Genomic DNA, 23,060 nt, shown 5'->3' with positions numbered 1-23,060 from the left:
CGCCATTGCCCAGCCTCGGGCAACACTCTTTTCCTCTCCCAACACCCCACCCCTGAGAGCTTGGTTGTCCAAGCCTCAACGTCCCAGAGCGCATTCCATACCGCACCCTCGGATAGGGAATCCAAGAGACTGGAACAATTTGGGAAGAAGATTTTTTCTTCCGCCAGTTCAGGGCTGCGGTCTGTGAACACCGCATGTCTTTTGGGTCGTTACTCCCACTCTGTGTGGGATACGGTGGCGCAAGTGCTGCCTCAGTGTCCGGAATAGGCACGGACATTGCTCTCGAAAGCTAGGCAGAGCGAATTTCAGGACGGTGGCCCTATGCAGCCACGCCTGGCTGAGGACTACTGGCTTCTCGGGGGATGTCCAGAACACCCTGATGGACATGCCCTTTGATGGCATTCGCCATTTTGGCAACAAGTCAGATAGCACGTTGGAGCATTTTAAGGACTCACGGGCTGCGGCCAAGTCCTTGGGCCTTTCGGCCTCTCGCCCTCCTCCGTCTTCTGCTTTTCGCTCCTTTCGTGGCAACGGAAGGGGTGCAACAAAACGTTCGCTTCAGAGCCACGGGCCGCAGCAGTCTCAGCGCGGCCACGGACGTGGAAACTGCAGAGGCGGTTCAGGGGGCCAGCAGGCGGGTCAGTCCATCTCCACCCCTGGACCCAAAGCCTCCAAACCTTCCAAGTATGGTTTTTCAGGCCCATCAAATGCCAGTGGGCGGCAGGATTCGCCATCACCACCCCCACTGGCTCACCATCACAACGGACAGGTGGGTTTTACAAATCGTCCGAAGGGGCTACTCCATCCCCATCGAGACTACCCCCCCAGCCATGCCACCCTAGTACCACTGTATGTCAGGGGATCACTTTGCACTTCTCCAATAGGAAGTTGTGGTCCTCTTGGCCAAGGGGGCCATCGAGCCCGATCCTGTGCCAGAAGTAGGTCGTGGTTGTTATTCCAACTACTTTCTGGTGCCAAAGAAGGACAAGGGCCTGCGTCCTATCTTAGACCTCCGGAACGTCAATCGCTACCTCTGGAAGGAGAAGTTCAAGATGTTAACTCTGGCTCAGGTCTTGTCTGCCCTCCACCCTGTAGACTGGATGGTAGCGTTGGATCTGCAGGACGCATATTTCCATATTCCCGTCCTGCTAGCCCACCGGCGTTACCTGCGGTTTACGGTAGGCAATGAGCACTTTCAGTTTACCGTGCTCCCCTTTGGCCTTACCAGCGCCCCTCGGGTGTTCATGAAAGTGATGGCGGTGGTCGCAGCTCATCTGTGCAGATCAGGGGTTCCAGTCTTCCCGTATCTCGACAACTGGCTGTTGAAGGCGGGATCGGCCCAGGCAGTCGTCTCCCACCTCCAGACTACGGCCGACCTCCTGCATTTGCTGGGGTTCTCCATCAATGTGCCGAAGTCACACCTGATTCCCTCCCACAAGCTCCTCTTCATCGGAGCGGTTCTGGATATGACGCTCTTTCGGGTAGTGATAGATTCCTCACACCCCACCCATCCTCCCCGTTCTGTGAACTGATTTCTAGGGTTAAGGTAATCCCTTTAAGGGCCCTAGTTTCAAGACACCAGTGGTCAGTATCGTGCATGGCTCTGCGTTTTCTGGCGCGGAAAGTCGTGTACAGAACTGACGTCAGCGCGCGAGGGTGGCGTCTAAGTAGCTGCCGCAACGTCATCTCGGCGACCACGACACCAACGACGGACGCGGAGCCGCACAACGCCACCTTCCGACGCGCAGGGGTACTGCTGACGAAAACTTTCCGGATCCAGTCTGCTGCCTGGGGGTAATTCTAAGGTAAGGAATCTATCAGACATACAGATATATCGTTACCGAAGGTAAGTAGCTTGTTACACACACACACACACACACACACACACGCGCGCACACACACACACACACACACACACACACACACACACACGCACATGCACACACACACACTTTTTTAAACATATGAAGTTGTTTTAAGGAGGAAAAGATGACAAGAACATAAAAGAGCAATATTTTTTTGCTTCACTAAAAGTGAAATGGAACGTGGTAAGTTCTCAGAAGGCTTTAATACAGAGAAGTAGTACACTTACAAGGCAGCGAACAACAAGGCTACTGGTGAGACTAACAGACAGTTTATACACCGGGTGAAAAAAATACCTTTGTATTAAACAAGAATAGCATTTTTTTTTATAGTAAATATAGTTTGAGAAAATGGAATGGACAAACTGCAAAGATTTTGTGGAAGAGACAGACGTTCGAAAGAGAAACATGGCAGCCTAAAGTGGTAGAGAGACTGCAAGAGTGCAGTTGCCTGCAATGTTGTGTCTACTGAAAGACAACGATTTTTATTCCTGAAAAACACACAAGTGGTGTGTCCATAGAGAAAGGTATAGTAAGAACCAGTAGCTGCTTAGCAATTTCTATGAAGAAAAAAAAAGATATTATATAGCAAATTAAGTATGGCAAATATTGATGTGTTTCGAAATGAGCGTATTCAAAGCAATCCAACAATCGATTGTTGAAAATAATCACTGATATTTGCCGCCAAGCTTAAGAGTTTTAAACCGCACAAAGGGGTTCCAGACCCTTTTCCATCCAGCATTTTATTGGCAAATGCATTGCAAATAAATGAGAAGGACCTGTCCCCATCTTTGCATCTTAAAACCAGAGGAAATTGAGCATTTGGAGAACACAGATGGAGTGGACTTCGACATACTTTTACGCTTTTGTGTAGCAAAAATAAATACTATAATGCTAGAAATGTCCTTCAAATCAAAATCGTATCCGTTTTCTGAGGGGCCACTGATTTGATTTTATGTTCCATTGTATAATATTTTCTTCCAGTAGTAAGCGTAGGTCCTCCTTATGAGTGGCCTCCTAATTCCAAAGGTACGGTAACTGCAGTACCTGATCGACATCTAGCCCCAGATTCCTTACCTTGGAATTGCTCGGGCGTCAGGTTGGATCCGGGAACTCTTTTGCTTGAACAATACCCTTGCATACCGGTAGGTGGCGTCGGTCGGCTCCGCGTGATGTCAACGGCGCCAGAAGTGATGTCCACATCACCTATATAGGTGCCACCTCGGTGCGCTGAAGTCTGTTCTTTTCTTTCGGCACCAGCTAGTGCAGCTCTATGACAAGAGCTACCCTCTGTCACTTTTGACAGGCTTTTTTCAATGTTTTTTTCGATGGTTTTTGTTGTGAAGGTTTTTCCACAATGTCAAAGAAGCCTTCTGGATTCAAACTGTGCGGTGACTGCCATTGCGCCATGTCGGTGACAGATACACACTTAATTTGTCTCTGGTGCCTGAAACTTGACCACGACTCGAAGTCGTGCTCCGCGTGCTGAGCCATTGCTCCGAAGGCTTTGAGGGAGCGGTCCCTAAAGCTGCTTGCTGCCTGGCACTCTGCTCCATGCTGTTTGCCCTGGAGGTCTTGTTCTCTGTCCCGTACGAGAGGAAGGTCTAGGCATCACTCCGGGAGTCCCGCTCAAAGGCTTCGGTTCGGTCTGGTAAAAGGCATAAGAGACACAAGAAGTCGAAGTGTGCTTCAACTTCTCCCTGTCCGTTGCCTGACGTGATGGAGGAGACCCGACGCTCTAGGCCTCGTACTGTGGATCCTGTGCCTAGGTGGGCTCCTCGCTTCCCTGCCTTTCCAGGACCCCGAGCGACCTCCGCCTAACGTAAGGAACTCTGACGCCATGAGCCTCATATTTGGGCGACCTGACCATCCTGGCGCCCTGGAGGCTCAGAGGGGGCTTAATCCGGTTCTGCACTGGCGCCTCCAGCACCGATGCCCCTCAATGGGTCCAGTGGTGGATTCGGACCAGTGCTAGTCCTTCCACTGCAACCTTATTGGCGCCCACTCCCGTGACAAGACTCCTGACGCCACCAGCCCTATTCTTAGCCACAACGACCCGGAGCCTGATCGGCGCCTACTGACGCCGACAGCACCCTTGGATACTAGGTCAGTTTTTCAGCCTTATTTTGAAGGGCTAGGAATGGAGAATGGAGAATGTTTGGGAGGGGTCACTGGACCCTTTACAAGACCAGCCTGAGCATAAAATGGACTGGTATGAGGAATTGGATGAGGCCAGTGAACTGGATTAAAAAACAAAGAGAGAGAGAGAGACCCTTCAAGACACAAAGGGAACTGGGCTAGGACAAGTAACAATGAACTGTTACCTGTGATAGTCTTATATCTTTACACTATCCTCATCCATACACACTCATTCTAAGGTGACCCAATATATCAAACAAATGCCTTGCTCATAATATATAAAAACGTTAGAATGAGTGTTCAAAGTGCTCAAGAAGATCAGGAGCAACCAGGCCCAAGTCATTCTTGTGGCTCTGGACTGGGCATAGAGAGTCTGGCATCCTGAGGTTCTCCAACTGAGCATCGATCCTCCGATCAGGTTGCCCCTTCGGAAGGTTCTTTTGTCACAGCACCATGGGAGGCTCCTCCACCCAAACCTGTCAACTCTATGACTTCTTGCATGGAGAGTGAGTGGCAGGAGTTGATAGCATCCGACCTTCCTCCCAAAGTCTGCAATGGTATTTGGGCAGCCAGGCATCCCTCTACCAAGTCCATGTTTGCCTTTCGGTGGCATAAATGTGTAAAATATTGTACAGAAAGGTCTGTTGATCTTTCTGCTTCCCTCGCTCAAGTCCTTCTCTTTATTTTGACTCTTGCCCAACAGGGCTTTGCTCTGGGCACTCTTAAAGGGCTTCTGTCAGCCCTGTCTCCTTTCTGGCGGCTGCCAGATCAACCTGCTTTATTTAAATCCCTGTTGTAAATAGATTTGTTTAGTGGCTTGTACATATGTTCCCACCTGCCCCATTCATCATGCCTCAGTGTTACATTGATTTATTGAATTGTGACCTGAAACTTTTCCTTATCCTTGAAAAAGCTCATGAAGGTATTGGGCCAAGTGAAACGCGTGTACATGGAAGCATCTGAGAGTTGGTCAAATAAATGTAATTTGCTTGTAGAGGGTATGGCGACACAGTAGCGCAAGTTTCCCAATCAAAAATCTAAAACAATCTGCCCCACTTCAGTCCAAAACAATCTGCCCCACTTCAGTCCAAAACAATCTGCCCCACTTCAGTCCAAAACAATCTGCCCCACTTCAGTCCAAAACAATCTGCCCCACTCCAATCCACACCAATCTGCCCCACTCCAATCTACAACAATCTGCCACACTCCAACCCGCCACACTCCAACCCGCCACACTCCAACCCGCCACACTCCAACCCGCCACACTCCAACCCGCCACACTCCAATCCACCCCACTCCAATCCACCCCACTCCAATCCACCCCACTCCAATCCACCCCACTCCAATCCACCCCACTCCAATCCATCCACTCCAATCCACCCCACTCCAATCCATCCACCCCACTCAACTCCACCCCACTCAACTCCACCCCACTCAACTCCACCCCACTCAACTCCACCCCACTCAACTCCACCCCACTCAACTCCACCCCACTCAACTTCACCCCACCCCACTCAACTCAACTCTATCCCACTCCACCCCCCCCCACTCCACCACCCCACCACCACCCACTCCACCACCCCGATCCAGTTCACCTCAATCCAATCCATCTCAATCCACCCTACTCAAATCAATCCACCTCACTCCAATCCACCCCAATGCAATCCAATATTTTTTTTGTAACGCCCTCCTAACAATAAAGATTTTGTTTCACCATGTGCTTGATAATTTGAATGTTTCATTATGCAAACACAAACCGCTCTGCAGTAATGTGTTGCATGGATATGTTTTATTTTATTTGCCAGGTATTCTATGGTGTGTGACAAGTGGGGTTGGTCCAACAGAAAGTTGCTTATATGTTTTTTCCTTAAAGAATGAAAAATGCAGAAAATTAGGGTATAGAGAGCAGTTGTCTGAATCCTGACTCTTCTCTGGAGCGTAATGGGGGTTGGAAGCACACTGCCTCACATGCCAGCACAGTTCGCCCCTGTGCATCCTGGTCTTCTCTGGAGCGTATCTTCCGTTGGTGCAGCAGGTGCAGTGGCACGAGGGCACCAAGGCCTGAGGGGTTCACTGATCCTCCTGATTCTTTCTGTATTTCACAGTTTGAACAGCCACCAGGGGGCTCATTTCTTTCCTTGAACTAGGGACCTTGACACACTGGCCATCTCCTGGGGGTGGGTTAATCCGTGATTACGGCTCCTTGTGTTACTGTAGTGCATTGAGATGTATTATTGTGATGTGCAGAGGATTGTCTGTGCACTAGTCCTGGTGTTCAGGCTACTGATCTCATTATCGATAGTTGCAACAACAACAGGTTACGGCCCACAGTTTGTGAAGACCAGCGTTGACATGCTTCACGTTCATCAGATCTTTGGTCGCCCACTTTGAGGCCCAAATGCGGTTTTGAGTGGGAGGTGGCAATAGCTTTGACAAAGGTGAAGGAGGATAGAATAAACCTCTTGATTTGCTTAACCGCTGTATTGACTGCTTCTGTGTTGAGTGTCTTGGGTCATCTTTGCATTTTTAGATGGCTCTTGTTAATTTGAAAAAAGTTATGCTACCGGATTTCCTCTCACATTTACCACTTCCCTATACAGGGCTCTGCTCGAACATGAAGACCGTCGAATGCTGAGGCTGTAGTAGGGAGGTATGGAATGGAGGGGTATTTTATAGACCCCTTTACAACCACAGCCCTCTTGACGCTAGCTGTGTCCTGTACAGAAAGATCTAAAGGCAAATGAATCTACCAGAAATTATAGCTAAACTCTACAGAGTCGCACATCACGTTTTATTCGTTGTTCAAGAACGTGGAAAAGACAACGGCTTCCAATGACAGAGGAGGGGTTATTTATTGAGTTGAGTTTAAGGTCAAACAAGAAACTAAAAACCTTAAATTGGTGCATAGAGTGTAAGGTGAGAGATATTAGTGAAATAGTCTGGCTTAAGGAAAATTAGAAAAGGTCCAATATGTTGCATGATGAACAATGCATACCAGATGGATTTGTAAACATTGCCTCACCATCTGCATTAGAACCTGTTGATTACAAGGTTGCTGAAATCGTGCTGGCTGAACCTTCACCCCATACGTATTCATCCTCCTCTGCAGCACCTTTGGGCAAAGCCATTATGAACCACTCCCAGAGGTCTGACATATTTACACCGTAGCCTTAACCCCTCCTATACAAGCCTGTCCTGAAGAAACAGGACTTTCATCCAGCGTGCCCATTAAGCTTCAGACCTATTTGTCCAAAAAAGGGACTGTTGCAAACTCCTAGAGATATCAGCCTTCATTCAGATCTTTGCCTTGGTTTTCTCCCAAGTCCTTGATCGCCCTGTGAGAGGCCATTGTAATAGCTATGGACGTGAGCTGAGTTGCTGCCCTACTGCAACTAGATCTGTCACCTGCCTTCGAGTTGCCACGCCATGCCATCGGGTGGTATGACAGGCAGAAGGATCCCATATCATATTCAATCTCCCTTACGCATCGCTCCTTTAATTTTTGTCACCATAGCTTCGTGGGGGGGGGGGGGTTGAGTTGTTACACCCCCTAATAAATGTGTTTTGTGATAAATAGTTGGCCGCAGGTGCTTTCAGTCGGGTATGGTTAGGTGTTCATCGGATTTTACCCTGAAGTGTGTTATATATATATATATATATATATATATATATTTCCACAGTTTTACTCCCTTGCTTGGAGGCGCACTCAGGAATCAAGCAGGACCCCATCTTTTGGTACAGAGTCCTTTAATTTCAGCAAACCGGCATTCTTTTAAAACCAATACAAATGCCCTACGCGTTTCAGTGCTGCTTGCACCTTGTTCACGGGCTGGTGTGCTATTTACTGGCAGATTCTCGAGGGCGCCAGGTCAGCTCCTTTAAACTGCACCGCCATTAAAGAGACATGGACTGCTGCGAGGCACCGGAGTCTCAGCATGTAGCAGAGGGTCAAGTTCAAACAGCGTGAATGGAAAACTGGATTCTTCACAAACAACCCACTGGAGGGAAATAAAAAGGATTGAAATGAAGGACTATTGATGACAGCAATCACTGCAGTGCGTCGGTACACGAAGGAAGACTTCAAGCTCCATAATGCCTCTTAATTGTTTTGCACCGAAGCAAGCCCACCAGGGGGCGGGCAACTGATATTTAAAGGAGCCCTCGAGAATCTGCCAGTAAATAGCACACCAGCCCGTGAACAAGCTGCAAGCAGCACTGAAACGCGTAGGGCATTTGTATTGGTTTTAAAAGAATGCCGGTTTGCTGAAATTAAAGGACTCTGTACCAAAAGATGGGGTCCTGCTTGATTCCTGAGTGCGCCTCCAAGCAAGGGAGTAAAACTGTGGAAATATATATATATATATATATATATATATATATATACACACACACACATACACACGCTCACTCGCTCCCCCCTCTCTCTCTCTCCCCCCTCTCTCTCTCCCCCTCTCTCTCTCTCCCCCCTCTCTCTCTCTCCCCCCTCTCTCTCTCTCCCCCCTCTCTCTCTCTCTCTCTCCCTCTCTCTCTCTCCCCCAATTCGCATTCTTTTCCCTTTTCGCTACCTCATGCGCCCTGCTTGTCGTATAATGTATTTCAACATTATATGCCAGCGCTTGTTGATAAATCTGAAGCTTACTGGCCAAACTACGCCCCTGCCAGCATTACGGCGGTTTCCATCTTAGGTCATCTGTTCTTCAATACATAAATGAATTCTCCTCGACTCCTTCAACTTGTCCTCCTGTACTATGCCGATGATACAGACATCCTCCTACAGCTGGACAATCCCTTACATCAGTAATCCTGTTCGCTTTGCCAGTGTGTCCAATTTGTTAACCATGGAACCACATGCAGCATCTTTCAACTCCACTCCTCTCAAACCAGGCTACTTAGATGTGCAACCTGGACCATGTCCGACCCATCACCCTCTTAACCCAGCACCCAGCAACCCTTCACTCTGCTATCTGCAGGACAGAATTTCTACATCGGGGGTTCCCAGTAATGGTGCAGGTCACCACAGCCTTGGGCCTGTCAAGTCTAGATCACGACAGTGGACTGTAATCCTACTCTGCAGACTGCAGCAAATCCAAAACAATACAGCTTCTATACCTACACACCGCGACCATATCGCCCAACTCTTCGGGACTTACACTGGCTTCCCTTGGCAAGGCACAGCTTTTTCATGGCCGTCTTCAATCATCAGCCAACCATGGCACATTACTCATGTTTTTGCAACTCACAATTCGCACAGATTTCCAAATTGATAGCATTCAAGACTAAACCTTCCTCCTAATTGGGGGTACGTCCCGCTCTTTACAGACGCTGTCACTGGAATTTGATCCCAGCAAGAATAAGGATGTTGAAGAACCAGCTTTAGTTCTGGAGAGCTGAAAAGACCCGGGTGTTGGACACTTGTGACCTTGCAGCTGTCAGACTCTCTTCTGCCTCCCTAGCTGCCTGTACAAGCCTTCCACAATATCAGAGCACCCTTTCGAGCCCGAGCCACAACACCCAATGCTTTCCACACAGGCCACCTTACCAGACATGCACAACCGACGGGCTAGCTTCGTACCCCAGCACCCAGAAAGTGCTTCGGGTCACAGCAGTGGGCTGAGGCGCTGTCCAAACTGATCAAAATGCGAGTGCTGGAGAGAGACTCTAATCGAACACTGCGGCAGTGTATCTGTCAAGGCACGTTATGATTCTTAAGCCAGAGACCCAGCAAAGGATGACATCGGCTGGCTGCAGTGATGCACACCTCGGTTTGTTGAAGTCTGTTTCACAAGCTGAAGTCACATCAGTAAAGATTTGGTTGCTGCTCATGCAGAGAAAGCGGTTTTTGGATGCCCCATTTCGTGCTGTCGGACATAAATGAGCATAATTCCGTAACACGCAGGACCTACCCGCTCCGGCGCCTGATGCCAACAGATTCCAAGCGTTCAGGTCTCACCCGCGGAGTTAGAGAACGAAGCGTTGGTCGCCCTTCTTGACGAGACTCGTGTATCGCGTTCGCACGGAGGGATTCCGCTGCCACGTTTGATATCTGCTCCGTGTTCAGCTGGCAAGAAAGAGATGTTCAAACCAAGCCTCAGAGATGAGCCACTTCCTTTCGGCGGGGGCACAGTTACCTCAGATGTGCACATCTTCACGATCACATGAGCAGGAAGCAGCGTAGATGTCTGCCTTTTTTTCTTTTTTCCATGCATCCGTGCGTGCCGTTATTCATAGTCGCTTTTCAACTTTGGGTAAAGACGACATTATTCTTCAGTGCAGCGGCCAATTGTGCAACTTTCGGAAAGTTTGTCCACTGGGCAAGACTAAACTAGGTAGTAGCGTAGTAAGGTGTGTCTACTATTGCTTCAGCGTGCAACCTCAGATATGTACGGCAGCCTTTTTCATGAGTTTGCCCTGAGTGTCTTTGTGCATTGATGACTCAAACAGAAAGGGAAGTCGAGCATTTCACGAGGTTCTTTGGGTGTGTTAAGTGCGATCAGTACATTCCATTTCAGCAGCAGTTTATCACCTAAGGCACTCAGTTGCACACTGAGTTAGTGCCTACGTTCTGCCTTGTCATGATCCCCCGCCCCACATGACAGCAGGATTACTATTAGAGTGGCTTCCTTTGAGACCATGCCAATACGGATTATTCACTAAGGAATGGCCATAGAACTATAAACCAGGGCTTCCTGAAGTTGAACGTCACTTGCCCCAGATAGTGTGTGCAGGGTGCAGCAGTACAGTTAGTTACCCAATGTAAAGACACCACAGGGGTATCCTGCAGCTGCAAGGCAATATATAGTCTCCCCTTTCTTGATGACTGTCATAAGTTAGAAATTATGAAATGTCAAAGTGTTCTCCCTAAGGCCCCTAGATTCTTAAGTGATTTTGGGGACAGCCCCTCGATTGGTATGTGTGAGCTTTAATCAGTGAACACCTGTCCCTCAACCATTCTCCCACTTGTGGGACCATATTCAGCCCCTGCAGCACTTGCCCAAGTCCCTTTTGGCAAAGAGAAAGCCAAAAATAACTAATTTCTTAGCATTTCTCACTAGATCCAATTACTTGACTGAACAGCAAGGCCGCCTCTTGTTCCAGAACCATGATATGGAGGCCCACTACCTTTGAGAAAGTGTTTGTGATCTCTATACCACATCCACATAATGTGGAGGAAGTCTTCCATAGGCTGAGGGCATCGTAGGCAGTTTGTGGAGTTCACAATGCATGTGCCACAGGCACTTTGGTATATAATGCACTCGATGTAAAAAAATAAAACAAACAAACAAAAAACTCGATTAGTCAGAGCTTAAGCCAAAAAGCAATCTGAAGGTATTTATCCATTCTTCCTCCATTAGTGGTCTGACATCACATTCTCATCTTTCCATCAGTGGTAGAAAAAGATCTGAGGTGTTAGTGAGTAGTGTATACTTATGACGTACTTGCGTTTGAGGGCTTCTAATGCTAGCTTTGCTCTAAGGGGGTTCAACTCTGGAACCACTTGTGATCAGGTGGTATGACCCCAAGGCGTGTTTAAGTTGCAAATATTTATATATAGATATGAAATCTGCAAAAGCAAATTCAGCTGATAAGTCTGTAAATAATTTCACATGATCACCTTTCCACATGTCTCCCACACAGAAGATAGCCATCAAATCCCATAGGTGGAAACTGGCATCTTAGGCAACCACTTACAGAGCCACAGTTGTGTTTCTTCATTAACATTTTCCGCCCAATCAATTCTGTTTAGTGCCACCTGCTAGCAAGAGGGTTCCAATTTTGTGGGCAGAGGAAAACGTTCAGGTGGCCTGTTGACAAACTGCGAGCACCAAAGGGGTGTCTCGTTAAACAGGTCGCGCTCCACTGGAAGGCTTGATTACTCCTATCAGTCATTCATTCTCTGTAATTTGAAGGGCCTTCCAATATTATGATCTAATAGCAGTGATACCCAGAACCGCGTCATGTGTATTGACAGCATTCATCCACTGTGGGACTACACCTTTCCACGTGACGGAGCACACCACTTCTGTAATCTTCATCAAAACTGCTCTGAGATTTTGAAACAGTTGTTCTGTATTATGTGCAGAATTCTTAGTAGGACAACCATTTTAAAAATGACCATACACCCCATTATCGAGTTTGGCGTTTGCTACATACTCTCAGATCAGTACCCCCCCTCCCCGACCCCTTTCCCCCTCCCCTTGAGAGAGACAGAGAGAGAGAGACTCGGAGGAAACCTGTATGACTCTCAAGCGAGCGATTATGACTCAAAGAAAGATAATCAAGTTTTATGTGCTTATATCGTATAACAGTCTGCAAGTCAGTTATCCTGCTTCCTATTGTGTGAGGAAAAAGTATGGATTTATTCCAGTAAATTTTTGGGCCACCATATAGCCTGAATATGCCTAACTTTGTATCAGTCCTTGAATGGTCCACAGTGAATTATGCACTTTTGAAAAACACACGGGCCCCTGAAAACTGGGTAAAACCCTAACCGGGAACTAAACTATTTTGAAAAAGCTGTTGCACCGGGCTCAGTGCTAATTAATATTGACAATAAAGTAGCGCAACTCTACACATACAACCACATAATACACAATATAACAGACAGTATGAGAAAAATAAGTTTTTAAATTTATATTGATCTTTATGTATTTTTTTGCAAATAAACAAAATATATATATAAATAGATTCAATTCATACATAATTCACTTCAAAGCATAAATAGATTTACATTCCAACTTGTATTGCACAAATTTGACCGCAATTTGATATGAGGTGAACAATTCAACAGCATATTGTATTTATTCACATTCTCTGTTATCAAAACACAATTTACAATAAAATTGAAATCATATAAATAAAACACTGGTAGTGATTTGAGGAATACCAACAACGCGTTTCGGAAAATGCCTTCTTCAGGATTTTCTTTACCAGTGAATACTAAAAATGAAAAAATATATACAAATAACAGTTGTCATCTAGAGTTATGTCGCGCCAATTCGTTATACTTATAATATATACACACATAAAATACATGACTGATAATTCAAAAAAACGGTCTGAGAAAATTGAAACCGAACAATACTGTGCGTTACCAAAGTGAATTAAATAACGCACTCTCTCGTGAAGAAGTTTTATACTACATATTCTATTATAAAACTTTATAGTAGAGCCATGAGATAAAGATAGAGGGGCAGAGATTAAAAAGCTTACTAAGATCATGCAGCTATTTCCCTCAATGTTTAATGTAAGACTTTATCGAACTACTTATTAGATTATGAACTAAAACTGGCAACTCTATTCAATTCCAGACCACAAAAGACTTCTCATTTATATTGTCAGAATTTCAGTACTATCTAGTATCAAACTAGATAGAAGTCTCTATATTGCCACATAAGCAAGTTTATATGATACCTTTATCTTAACAAAGACATTTCTTTTATGTTGACGATGTTGTTCAAGATGTAAAGGTAAGTTTGACGTGTTTGTTTTATGTAAAAATACAGAATACAGTCTATAAAGATTCTCTTATCTAAAGCAGTAAGGTAGCTAATCAATTTACAGGTGCTACCAATCCTATTCGCTATTACTTACTTTATGACACCTTTTTCTCCCCCTTTTTTTTGGGTCTTGTATATCTTGTCTAATTCTAATGGTCGCAGGTCTGTTGAATTTATATGTTTATCGCTTCTGTAACAATAATGAATTGATAATTAATCTTCTTATATTGTCTTTACAATTTATTTAAATCAGTCCATATGTGTTATACTGATTCATATATACCAACCTAACATTGGCAGGAGCATTTCCACTATAGCATTATTGCTGTTTTCATTATCCCACAGATGAGTGAAACTATATGGTGAAAGTTTTAGGATCCTGTACATAAAGAAAGAGAAAATATAAAAAAAATCAGCTTTCAGAGGGTGGAGGGTCTGAAAGCTGATTAAATATCATCATTAAAGTAACTAAAGAAGAAAGAAACTGCGGTGTATGAAATTCTAGGTGACAGTATATTCAATTTAATTTTACTTTTGGTTATTCTAATGAAAATAGCGTAGAGTTAAATACAAAACTAAACGGGTATGACCAAAGATATTTTTATATTTTCTCTTTCTTTATGTACAGGATCCTAAAACTTTCACCATATAGTTTCACTCATCTGTGGGATAATGAAAACAGCTATAATGCTATAGTGGAAATGCTCCTGCCAATGTTAGGTTGGTATGTATGAATCAGTATAACACACATGGACTGATTTAAATAAATAGTAAAGACCATATTAGAAGATTAATTATCAATTCATTATTGTTACAGAAGAGCTATACATATAAATTCAACAGACCTGCGACCGTTAGAATTAGACAAGATATACAAGACCCAAAAAAAAGGGGAGAAAAAAGGTGTCAAAGTAAGTAATAGCGAATAGGATTGGTAGCACCTGTAAATTGATTAACTACCTTGCTGCTTTAGATAAGAGAATCTTTATAGACTGTATTCTGTATTTTTAGATAAAACAAACACGTCGAACTTACCTTTACATCTTGAAGTACATTGTCAACATAGAAGAAATGTCTGCGTTAAGTAAAGGTATCATATAAACTTACTTATGTGGAAATATAGAGACTTGTATCTAGTTAGATACTAGATGGTACTGAAATTCTGAAAATGTAAATGAGAAGTCTTTTGTGGTCTGGAATTTAATAGAGTTGCCAGTTTTAGTTCATAATCTAATAAGTAGTTAGATAAAGTCTTAAATTAAACATTGAGGGAAATAGCTGCATGATCTTAGTAAGCTTTTTAATCTTTGCCCCTCTAGCTTTGTCTCATGGCTCTACTGTAAAGTTTTATGATAGAATATGTAGTATAAAACTTCTTCACGAGAGAGTGCGTTGTTATTTAATTCACTTTGGTAACGCACAGTATTGTTCGGTTTCAATTTTCTTAGACCATTTTTCAGAATTATCAGTCATGTATTTTATGTGTGTATATATTACAAGTATATCGAATTTGCGCGACATAACTCTAGATGACAACTGTTATTTGTATATATTTTTTAATTATTAGTATTCACTGGTAAAGAAAATCCTGAAGAAGGCATTTGCCGAAACGCGTTGGTGGTATTCCTCAAATCACTACCAGTGTTTTATTTATATGATTTCAATTTTATTGTAAATTGTGTTTTGATAACAGAGAATGTGAATAAATACAATATGCTGTTGAATTGTTCACCTCATATCAAATTGTGGTCAAATTTGTGCAATACAAGTTGGAATGTAAATCTATTTATGCTTTGAAGTGAATTATGTATGAATTGAAACTATTTATATATATATTTTGTTTATTTACAAAAAAATACATAAAGATCAATATAAATTAAAAAAAAAAGTATTTTTCTCATACTGTCTGTTATATTGTGTATTATGTGGTTGTATGTCTAGAGTTACGCTTCTTTGTCAATATTAATTAGCACTGAGCCCGGTGCTACAGCTTTTTCAAAATACCACAGTGAATTATGAACAGACCATCTGCATATAGGAACACCTTATCCTCTAGTAACCCTTCCCAGCTCTGCCCCTGAACCATCGAGTCTCTGTGAATCCACTCTGCCAAAGGCTCAATGGCAAAGGCAAACAGAGAGGGGAGCAGTCATCCTCATGCCTGGCGGGTTCCCCCTTCCAGTTGGAGATGAGGGACTATGCACCATTTACCCCCACTTTGGCTTTTAGATCAGTGTTTGGGTATTCCCAGTCCATTGTGTCTGAGGCTTTTTCGATATTGATTAAGAGTAGAGCTCTGGGGCCAGACCTACAACCAGCGCAGGTGAGTTTACTTTGTGCCTGATATTGTTTCTGGTAGTTATGCCAGCCATAATATAGATTTGCTGTGGGTGGACGAGTGACCTAATAACCTTTACTACTTTGTTACTGGGACTGTCACTAAAACCTTGATTTTTGTGTTTATCCGGGGAATTGGCTTATAAGAGGCACACTGATGTGGTGTTTTCTCGTGCTAGCTATTACTGTGATAGTTGCAGTTTGCAAGCCCTCCGAAAGGGGTCTAGCTGCATAAGCATGGTGAAGCATATTCCAAAGGTATGGGGCAGTATCTTCTGCTAGTTGCCAAAATAATTCAGCATGGAAGCCATTTGGGTTTTCTCTGACTTCAATCCTTCAAGGGACCCAGAGAGTTCCTCAAAATGGAATTAAGTCCCCAGCATCTCTCACTCCCAACAAACATTGCACATCAGAGTGAGAGAAAAAATAATCAAGTCTAGAGAAAGAGCGATGTTCTGCAGAAAAGGTTGTAAAAGTTCCTACGCATGCATGACACCCTCTCCTGGCAACTCAGAGTCTCAAATCTTTAATTCAGTGGCAAAAAGACAAAGCCTTATGTCTCACACAGGTTCAGGTATCATGCGTCATTTCAGAGATTTATTGGTTCTCATGTGTCCGCCTATCTGGGTGGTGGCAAATGGTGAGTGTGTGTCATTTTCGTGGTCAGTAGGTGTAATGACGTCATTACTAGTGGTGAGGGGGTTCATGGACACTGATCAGCGCCCATGCATATCCTTGAAGGGTCTTCGGTATCATGATGTATCCCTGATTAGAAAAAAGAATGATTGCTGAAAGAGGATGGCTGCACTCTCTATTGAACCCACCAAGGAAGACTCTCAAATAGCTATATGTAGCCAGGAAATTACATCCTTACATATGTTGACTACCCAATATTAACAGCACCTGTAGTAGAACTGACTCGTGCTATCGTGCAACTTACTGTGTATTAGAAGTTTTCGGCCCCTGAACCTCAACTCTTTTCCACCACCACCTTTCCTTACTTCTTCTTCAGAAGAACAGTACCAATACACGTTCAAATGCATGCCAGCATCCACTTTTTGAACCTGCCCACAAACCTTTCACTTGAAATAACCATAACAATTGTAAACACTCGGGAGGATTAGACTTTGTGCTGTGCTTAGGTGACTAGCCTTTTGGTATACATTCAACAGCACAAGCAGTGCAGTGTTTGCTATTATGTGGCCCAGACCCACTCCTACCAAGCATCGGGGTGGACATATTATCATGTGCTAAATGATAGCCATTAAACCTTAATGAGTGTTGGGCTGAGTGTCTGAGGTACGGGCATTGTTGATGGCTGCATCTTAAACCTCAGTGACAATTCAGCATGTTCATTGTCTATTGTGGTTACCCCTTTTAATGGGCAGTTGATATTCTCCACTAATATGGTCTGCTTCTGGCTGTTGGTGCTAGGCTGCTACATTTGGCAGGTGTTCCCCTTTTTACATTTCTTTGTTTGCTGGATCAGTTTTCACTGTTATTCACCTGTTTTTATGCGGTTTTCTAAAGTGATTGACCCATATATTTCCTCGTCCTTTCATCATTCTCCAATGGGGCCTGAATTTGTTTCTCATCCTTTTAAGGGGGTCACCTTGTTCTCTGTGACTTCTTATTCTAAAAAAAAACCAGTGTGTTCGAGGCATATGAGCTGCAGATTACACACTTGTGCATAGATCGCCATCTGGTGTTGGGCCCGGATGTTTGCAGTTTGTTTTTCCCCTTGGAAAGTCTTTGGAAGTCACGAGGTCGGTGACTCCTCCTTTGGATCGTATTGTGCATGGGCTTCGGCTCCATCCTCAGATTGTTTTTTTCCGCCATCGGGCTCGGATGTGATCTTCGCGCTCCGGTTCCGAACAGCTTCCAGTTCGACGGTCGATGCGCAATCCTCACCTTAAACCGCGGTATTGTTTCGATCGTGATCTCCCCCACTCGACGCGCCTTCTCATCGGCACGGACCTTCAGTTCCAGTCGTCGATGGCGGCCTTCGGGCCTCTCCAAGCTTCGGTCCTGGCTAATGGAAAGGACTCCATTTAAAAAGTGCCCTCGATGTGGGTCCAAATTCCCCCAAACTGATCTCCACGAGGTATGCAATCTCTGCCTCTCCCCTGAACACGAGGCTCGAGATTGTCCGGCGTGTAAGTCCTTCCGGTCCAAAAAGACTATTCGGGACCGAAGAGCCAGAAGAACTATGGCGCACTCCTCGACGACGATTCCGGACGTCATCTTCGGAGAAGGCATCGACGCTCCAGAGCAGTACACAGAAGAGGGCCTCGTCAGCGCTTCCGAGGCCGCCGACTCAGATGTGGAGGACATCACCCCGGCGCAGAGGGTCGGGAGTACTTTTCCCCACACCCCTGCCGGCACCGAAAAAGGCTCCGGTCACACCTTCGCCTCCGGGCCTAGGTAAGACCAAGGACACTGCTTCCAACACCCCACCTTCGGGCCCGGTGAAGAAGCCAAGCAAGCCTTCCGGCGGCTCGGGCTTGAGCCAGCCTACTCCCGGTACCGATAAACACGCTTCGGAGCAGAAAAAGAAGCCTACCCACATATCGACACCGAGCTCTGCACCGAAGCACTCTGTGTCGAAACCCAGCTCTTCGGCACCTCGGTGCCGACCAAAGAACACAAGGCCACCGGCACTGACACTTCGAGGCCGAAATCCATCTCGGCGCCGACCAAGCGTCCAGAGGTTCCCAAACCAGGTTCCAAACAACGAACCGGCACGGAAAAACCTAAAAAGCCAGCAGCATCGATTCCTTCGACGCCGACGGACAGACCAGCCTCACCGGACTTATTTACACTGGATCCCTTGCAAAAAACACTCACCAAGGATCCAAAAACTGGACATTTGACCCTTTCTTCCAAAAAGAGACATTTGGAGAAGCCTGCTCCACCTCCGCCTCCAAAGAGGAAGGATTCTGCTACTTCCCCATTCAGAATACCTTCCCCACCTCCTCCACCTTCTCCACCTCCACCCCCTCCACCTTCTCCATCCCAACCTCATCGTTCTCCCACCCCTTCTCCACAATATGATGATCACGGGGACCCATATGATGACACAGGGGATGTCCCACAGAACCTACCCACAGGGGACCCCACTCCTACAGGATCCCCAGACCCATGGGACGACTACAATAGGCCTGATATCCCCAACGTCCCACAAGATGACCTTTACCCCTCCAGGCCATCTCCACCAGAAGACTCATTGGGGTTCCACCACCTACTGCAAAGGGCGGCACACTATCACGGGGTAGATTTACATACCGACCCCCGTGGAGGAAGACTTCTTCCTTGACACGTTCGACACCACACATAGGTCTACCTCCATATTACCTATGCTTAAAGGAGTGGTAAAGCATGCGCCAGAGGTTTTTAAGGACCCAGTTAGAACCAGGGTCATTAACCTGCGCATCGAGAAAAAATACAAAGCTGCCCCCACAGATCCCTCCAACATCAGAGGACCAGCGCCACTAGACTCTAGTGGTATCCACTGCACGTAAAAGGGCAAATTCCCAGGCGTCAGGCGAAGCACCACCACCTGACAAAGAGTCGAAGCTGCTGGACGCATCAGGGAAACGACCTGCGTCACAAGCAGCCAATATGTGGCGTATCGCCAATACTCAAGCCCTATTGGCCAGATATGACAGGGCACATTATGACGAGTTAGAGAGCATAATGCACCACCTCCTTGAGAAATATAAAGCTAGGGCCAACGAACTAATTCAAGAGGGTAAAACCATTACAAACACCTCTATACGCTGTGCCTTAGATGCAGCATACACAGCTTCCAGGGCCATCAATACAAGTGTCCTCCTGCGTCGCGATGCTTGGTTGAGAATATCAGGGTTTAAACCGGAGGTACAAGCCTCCATCCTTAACCATCCCTTTGACCAGGAACATCTATTTGGCCCAAAGGTAGATTAGGGCCTAGAAAAAATGAAGAAGGATACAGATACGGCGAAGTCCATGGGAGCCTTACAGTCACACCCTCCTAGACGCTCCTTTCGCCGCTCTTCCTTTCGCAGTACACCTAGAGGCTACTGCTCAGATACCGCGTCCACTTCGTACAAATCCCCCACTCAGTCCACCTTTACGAGGGGTTATCAAAGAGGCGGCTATAGGGGTAACAATAATAAAGGCAGAGGCAAAACAAACAACGCCCGCTCTGCCACAACGCCTACCCAATGACTTCCTCCCCACTCCCCCCCCAGACCATTCCACTCCGGTCGGGGGCAGACTCCAACATCTTCTTCCCGTCTGGGCTACCATCACCTCAGACAAATGGGTGACACAAATAATTCAATCAGGCTACTGCCTAGAACTCATATCTACCCCCCCCAAACATTCCACCCAGGCAGCGCCCAATGTCACAAGAACATTTAATACTCCTAAAGCAGGAGGTAGTCTCCCTCCTACAAAAACAAGCAATAGAACCCGTTCCTACCAACCAACAAAACATGGGAGTCTACTCCCTATATTTTCTCATACCAAAAAGGGACGAGACTCTACGGCCCATCCTAGATCTCCGGCCCCTAAACACATACATACACTCCGACCATTTCCATATGTTAACGCTTCAGCAGGTACTTCCGCTCCTCTCCCAAAACGACTTCTTGACCACCCTAGATCTAACAGACGCGTATTTTCACATTCCGGTACACAAAGCTCACCGCAAGTACCTCAGATTTGTAGTTGACGGACAACACTTCCAATTCAAGGTGCTCCCGTTCGGGGTCACAACAGCATCAAGGGTATTCACCAAGTGCCTAGCAGTGGTAGTAGCACATTTACGAAGACAACACATCCACGTCTTCGCATACTTAGACGGCTGGCTGATAAAAGCCGGGTCGTACAATCAGTGTGTTCAACACACATCTACCAACATTCAATTACTCCACCAGCTGGGCTTCACAGTAAACCACCAGAAGTCCCATCTCCAACCATCCCACATAAAACAATACCTCGGTGCCACCATAGACACCTCAAGAGCACTAGCTTACCCCAATCCGGCCAGGATTGCAAGCATTCAAGCTTTACGCGCAAAATTTGCACTACAACACTCCCTTCCAGCTTGAGTGTTTATGCAACTAATAGGGATGATGGCCTCTTGCATTTTCATAGTGCCTCACGCAAGACTCCAGATGCGTCCTCTCCAAGAGTGCTTAGCACGCCAATGGAACCAGGCCCAGGGTCAATTAACAGATCTGGTGTTGGTAGACGGTCTCACCCATCGCTGGAACACCACAAACCTTTCCAAAGGTCGACCGTTCCTGGACCCGGTTCCTCAAATAGTACTGACAATGGATGCATCGCTCTCCGGCTGTGGAGCTCATCTACTACATCTCACCACACAGGGCAAATGGTCACCTCAACAAAAGTTACTCCATATCAACCATCTGGAGTTACTAGCAATCTTTTTAGCCCTAAAATCTTTTGAAACTCAAATTTCAGGCAAGGCAGTCCTCATCCGGACGGACAACATGACAGCCATGTATTATATCCAAAAACAAGGCGGCACACACTCTCCACAGCTCTCTCACCTAGCACAAAGCATATGGAGATGGGCGATACCCCAGAAAATCTTTCTACTGGTTCAGCATGTCCCAGGAGTCCAAAACACAGTGGCAGATCTGCTCAGCAGACAGACAAAACAGATCCACGAGTGGGAGCTTCACCCGCAAGTTCTTCACCCATACTTTCAAATGTGGGGGCATCCACAGATAGACCTCTTCGCCTCCCACGAAAACGCCAAATGCCCAACCTTTGCCGCCAGATACCCACACCCATTGTCCAAAGGAAATGCGATATGGATGAACTGGTCAGGCAAATTTGCGTACGCTTTTCCGCCTCTCCCACTCATTCCACTAGTGGTGCGCAAACTACAACAACACTCCCTGACACTAATCCTAGTAGCTCCAACATGGCCAGACAACCGTGGTATACCACACTGCTGGAACTATCTGTAGTGCCGCACCAAAAACGACACCTCTCTCCACACCTCTTAACCCAGAACCATGGAGAGATCAAACACCCGGACCCAACGCAGCTCAACCTTGCGATCTGGCTCCTGAAATCTTAGAATTCGGGTACCTAAATCTTCCCCCTGACTGAATGAACGTCATCAGAGAAGCTAGAAGACCTACCACTAGAGCGTGCTACGCCGCCAAGTGGAAACGTTTGTGGTTTATTGCCATAACAACACCATCAATCCACTGGACGTGTCCATTCAACACATAATAGGCTACTCACTCCACCTACAAAGGTGCAATCTAGCCTATACGTCCATTCGACGACACCTCGCAGCTATTGCAGCTTACTTACAAAACAGGCAACATCTTTCACTCTTCAGAGTGCCTGCCATTAAAGCCTTCATGGAAGGCCTTAAAAGAATAATTCCCCCCAGAGTACCACCCTCACCTGTGTGGAACTTAAATATCGTTCTCACAAGGCTAATGGGGCCTCCCTTCGAACCTCTCCATAAATGCGAATTACAGTTCCTAACATGGAAAACCGCCTTTCTTGTAGCCATCACTTCCCTTAGAAGGGTCAGTGAGATACAAGCACTTACCATTCAAGAACCTTTTCTCCAAATGCACCATAACAAAGTTGTTCTCCGTACCAACCTGAAATTCCTCCCTAAAGTCATTTCTCCCTTTCACCTAAACCAAACAGTAGAACTACCAGTATTTTTCTCGCAACCAGACCGTTGCAGAAAGGGCTCTTCACACACTGGATGTGAAACGAGCCTTACTCTACTACATTCAGAGAACACAACCTTTCCGTAAGACCAAACAACTGTTTGTTTCTTTCTCTCCACCACACAAAGGTAACCCCATCTCAAAATCGTGGATAGCTAGGTGGCATGTAAAATGCATTCAAATCTGCTACTATAAAGCAAAGCGAACGCTATCCATTCCCCCGAAAGCCCTTTCTACACGAAAAATAGGGGCTTCCATGGCATTCTTAGGGAACATCCCATTAGATGATATCTGCAAAGCAGCTACATGGTCAACACCGCACACTTTCACCAAACACTATTGTGTAGATGTGCAAACTAAGCAACAAGCTAGTTTGGGCCAGGCTGTACTGAAAACATTATTTCAAACCACTGCAACAGATACGGGTGGTCGCCGCTAACGGTGGTTACTGCTATATAATCTATGCACAAGTGTGTAATCTGCAGCTCATATGCCTCAAACGGAAT

General features: G+C 45.8%; 1 protein-coding gene across 12 annotated transcripts in view; it reads left to right on the top strand.

The window, feature by feature from the left end:
- Positions 1-23,060, top strand: part of NF1 (neurofibromin 1) — a 1,956,660-nt gene that overhangs the window by 1,387,368 nt on the left and 546,232 nt on the right. The window lies entirely within an intron of this gene.

The sequence above is a fragment of the Triturus cristatus genome, chromosome 3_2 (genome assembly GCF_964204655.1).
Source record: "Triturus cristatus chromosome 3_2, aTriCri1.1, whole genome shotgun sequence".
Classification (NCBI taxonomy): Eukaryota; Metazoa; Chordata; class Amphibia; order Caudata; family Salamandridae; genus Triturus; species Triturus cristatus.
Note: the sequence above shows the minus strand (reverse complement) of the source record. Positions and strands in the feature narration are given on the sequence as shown.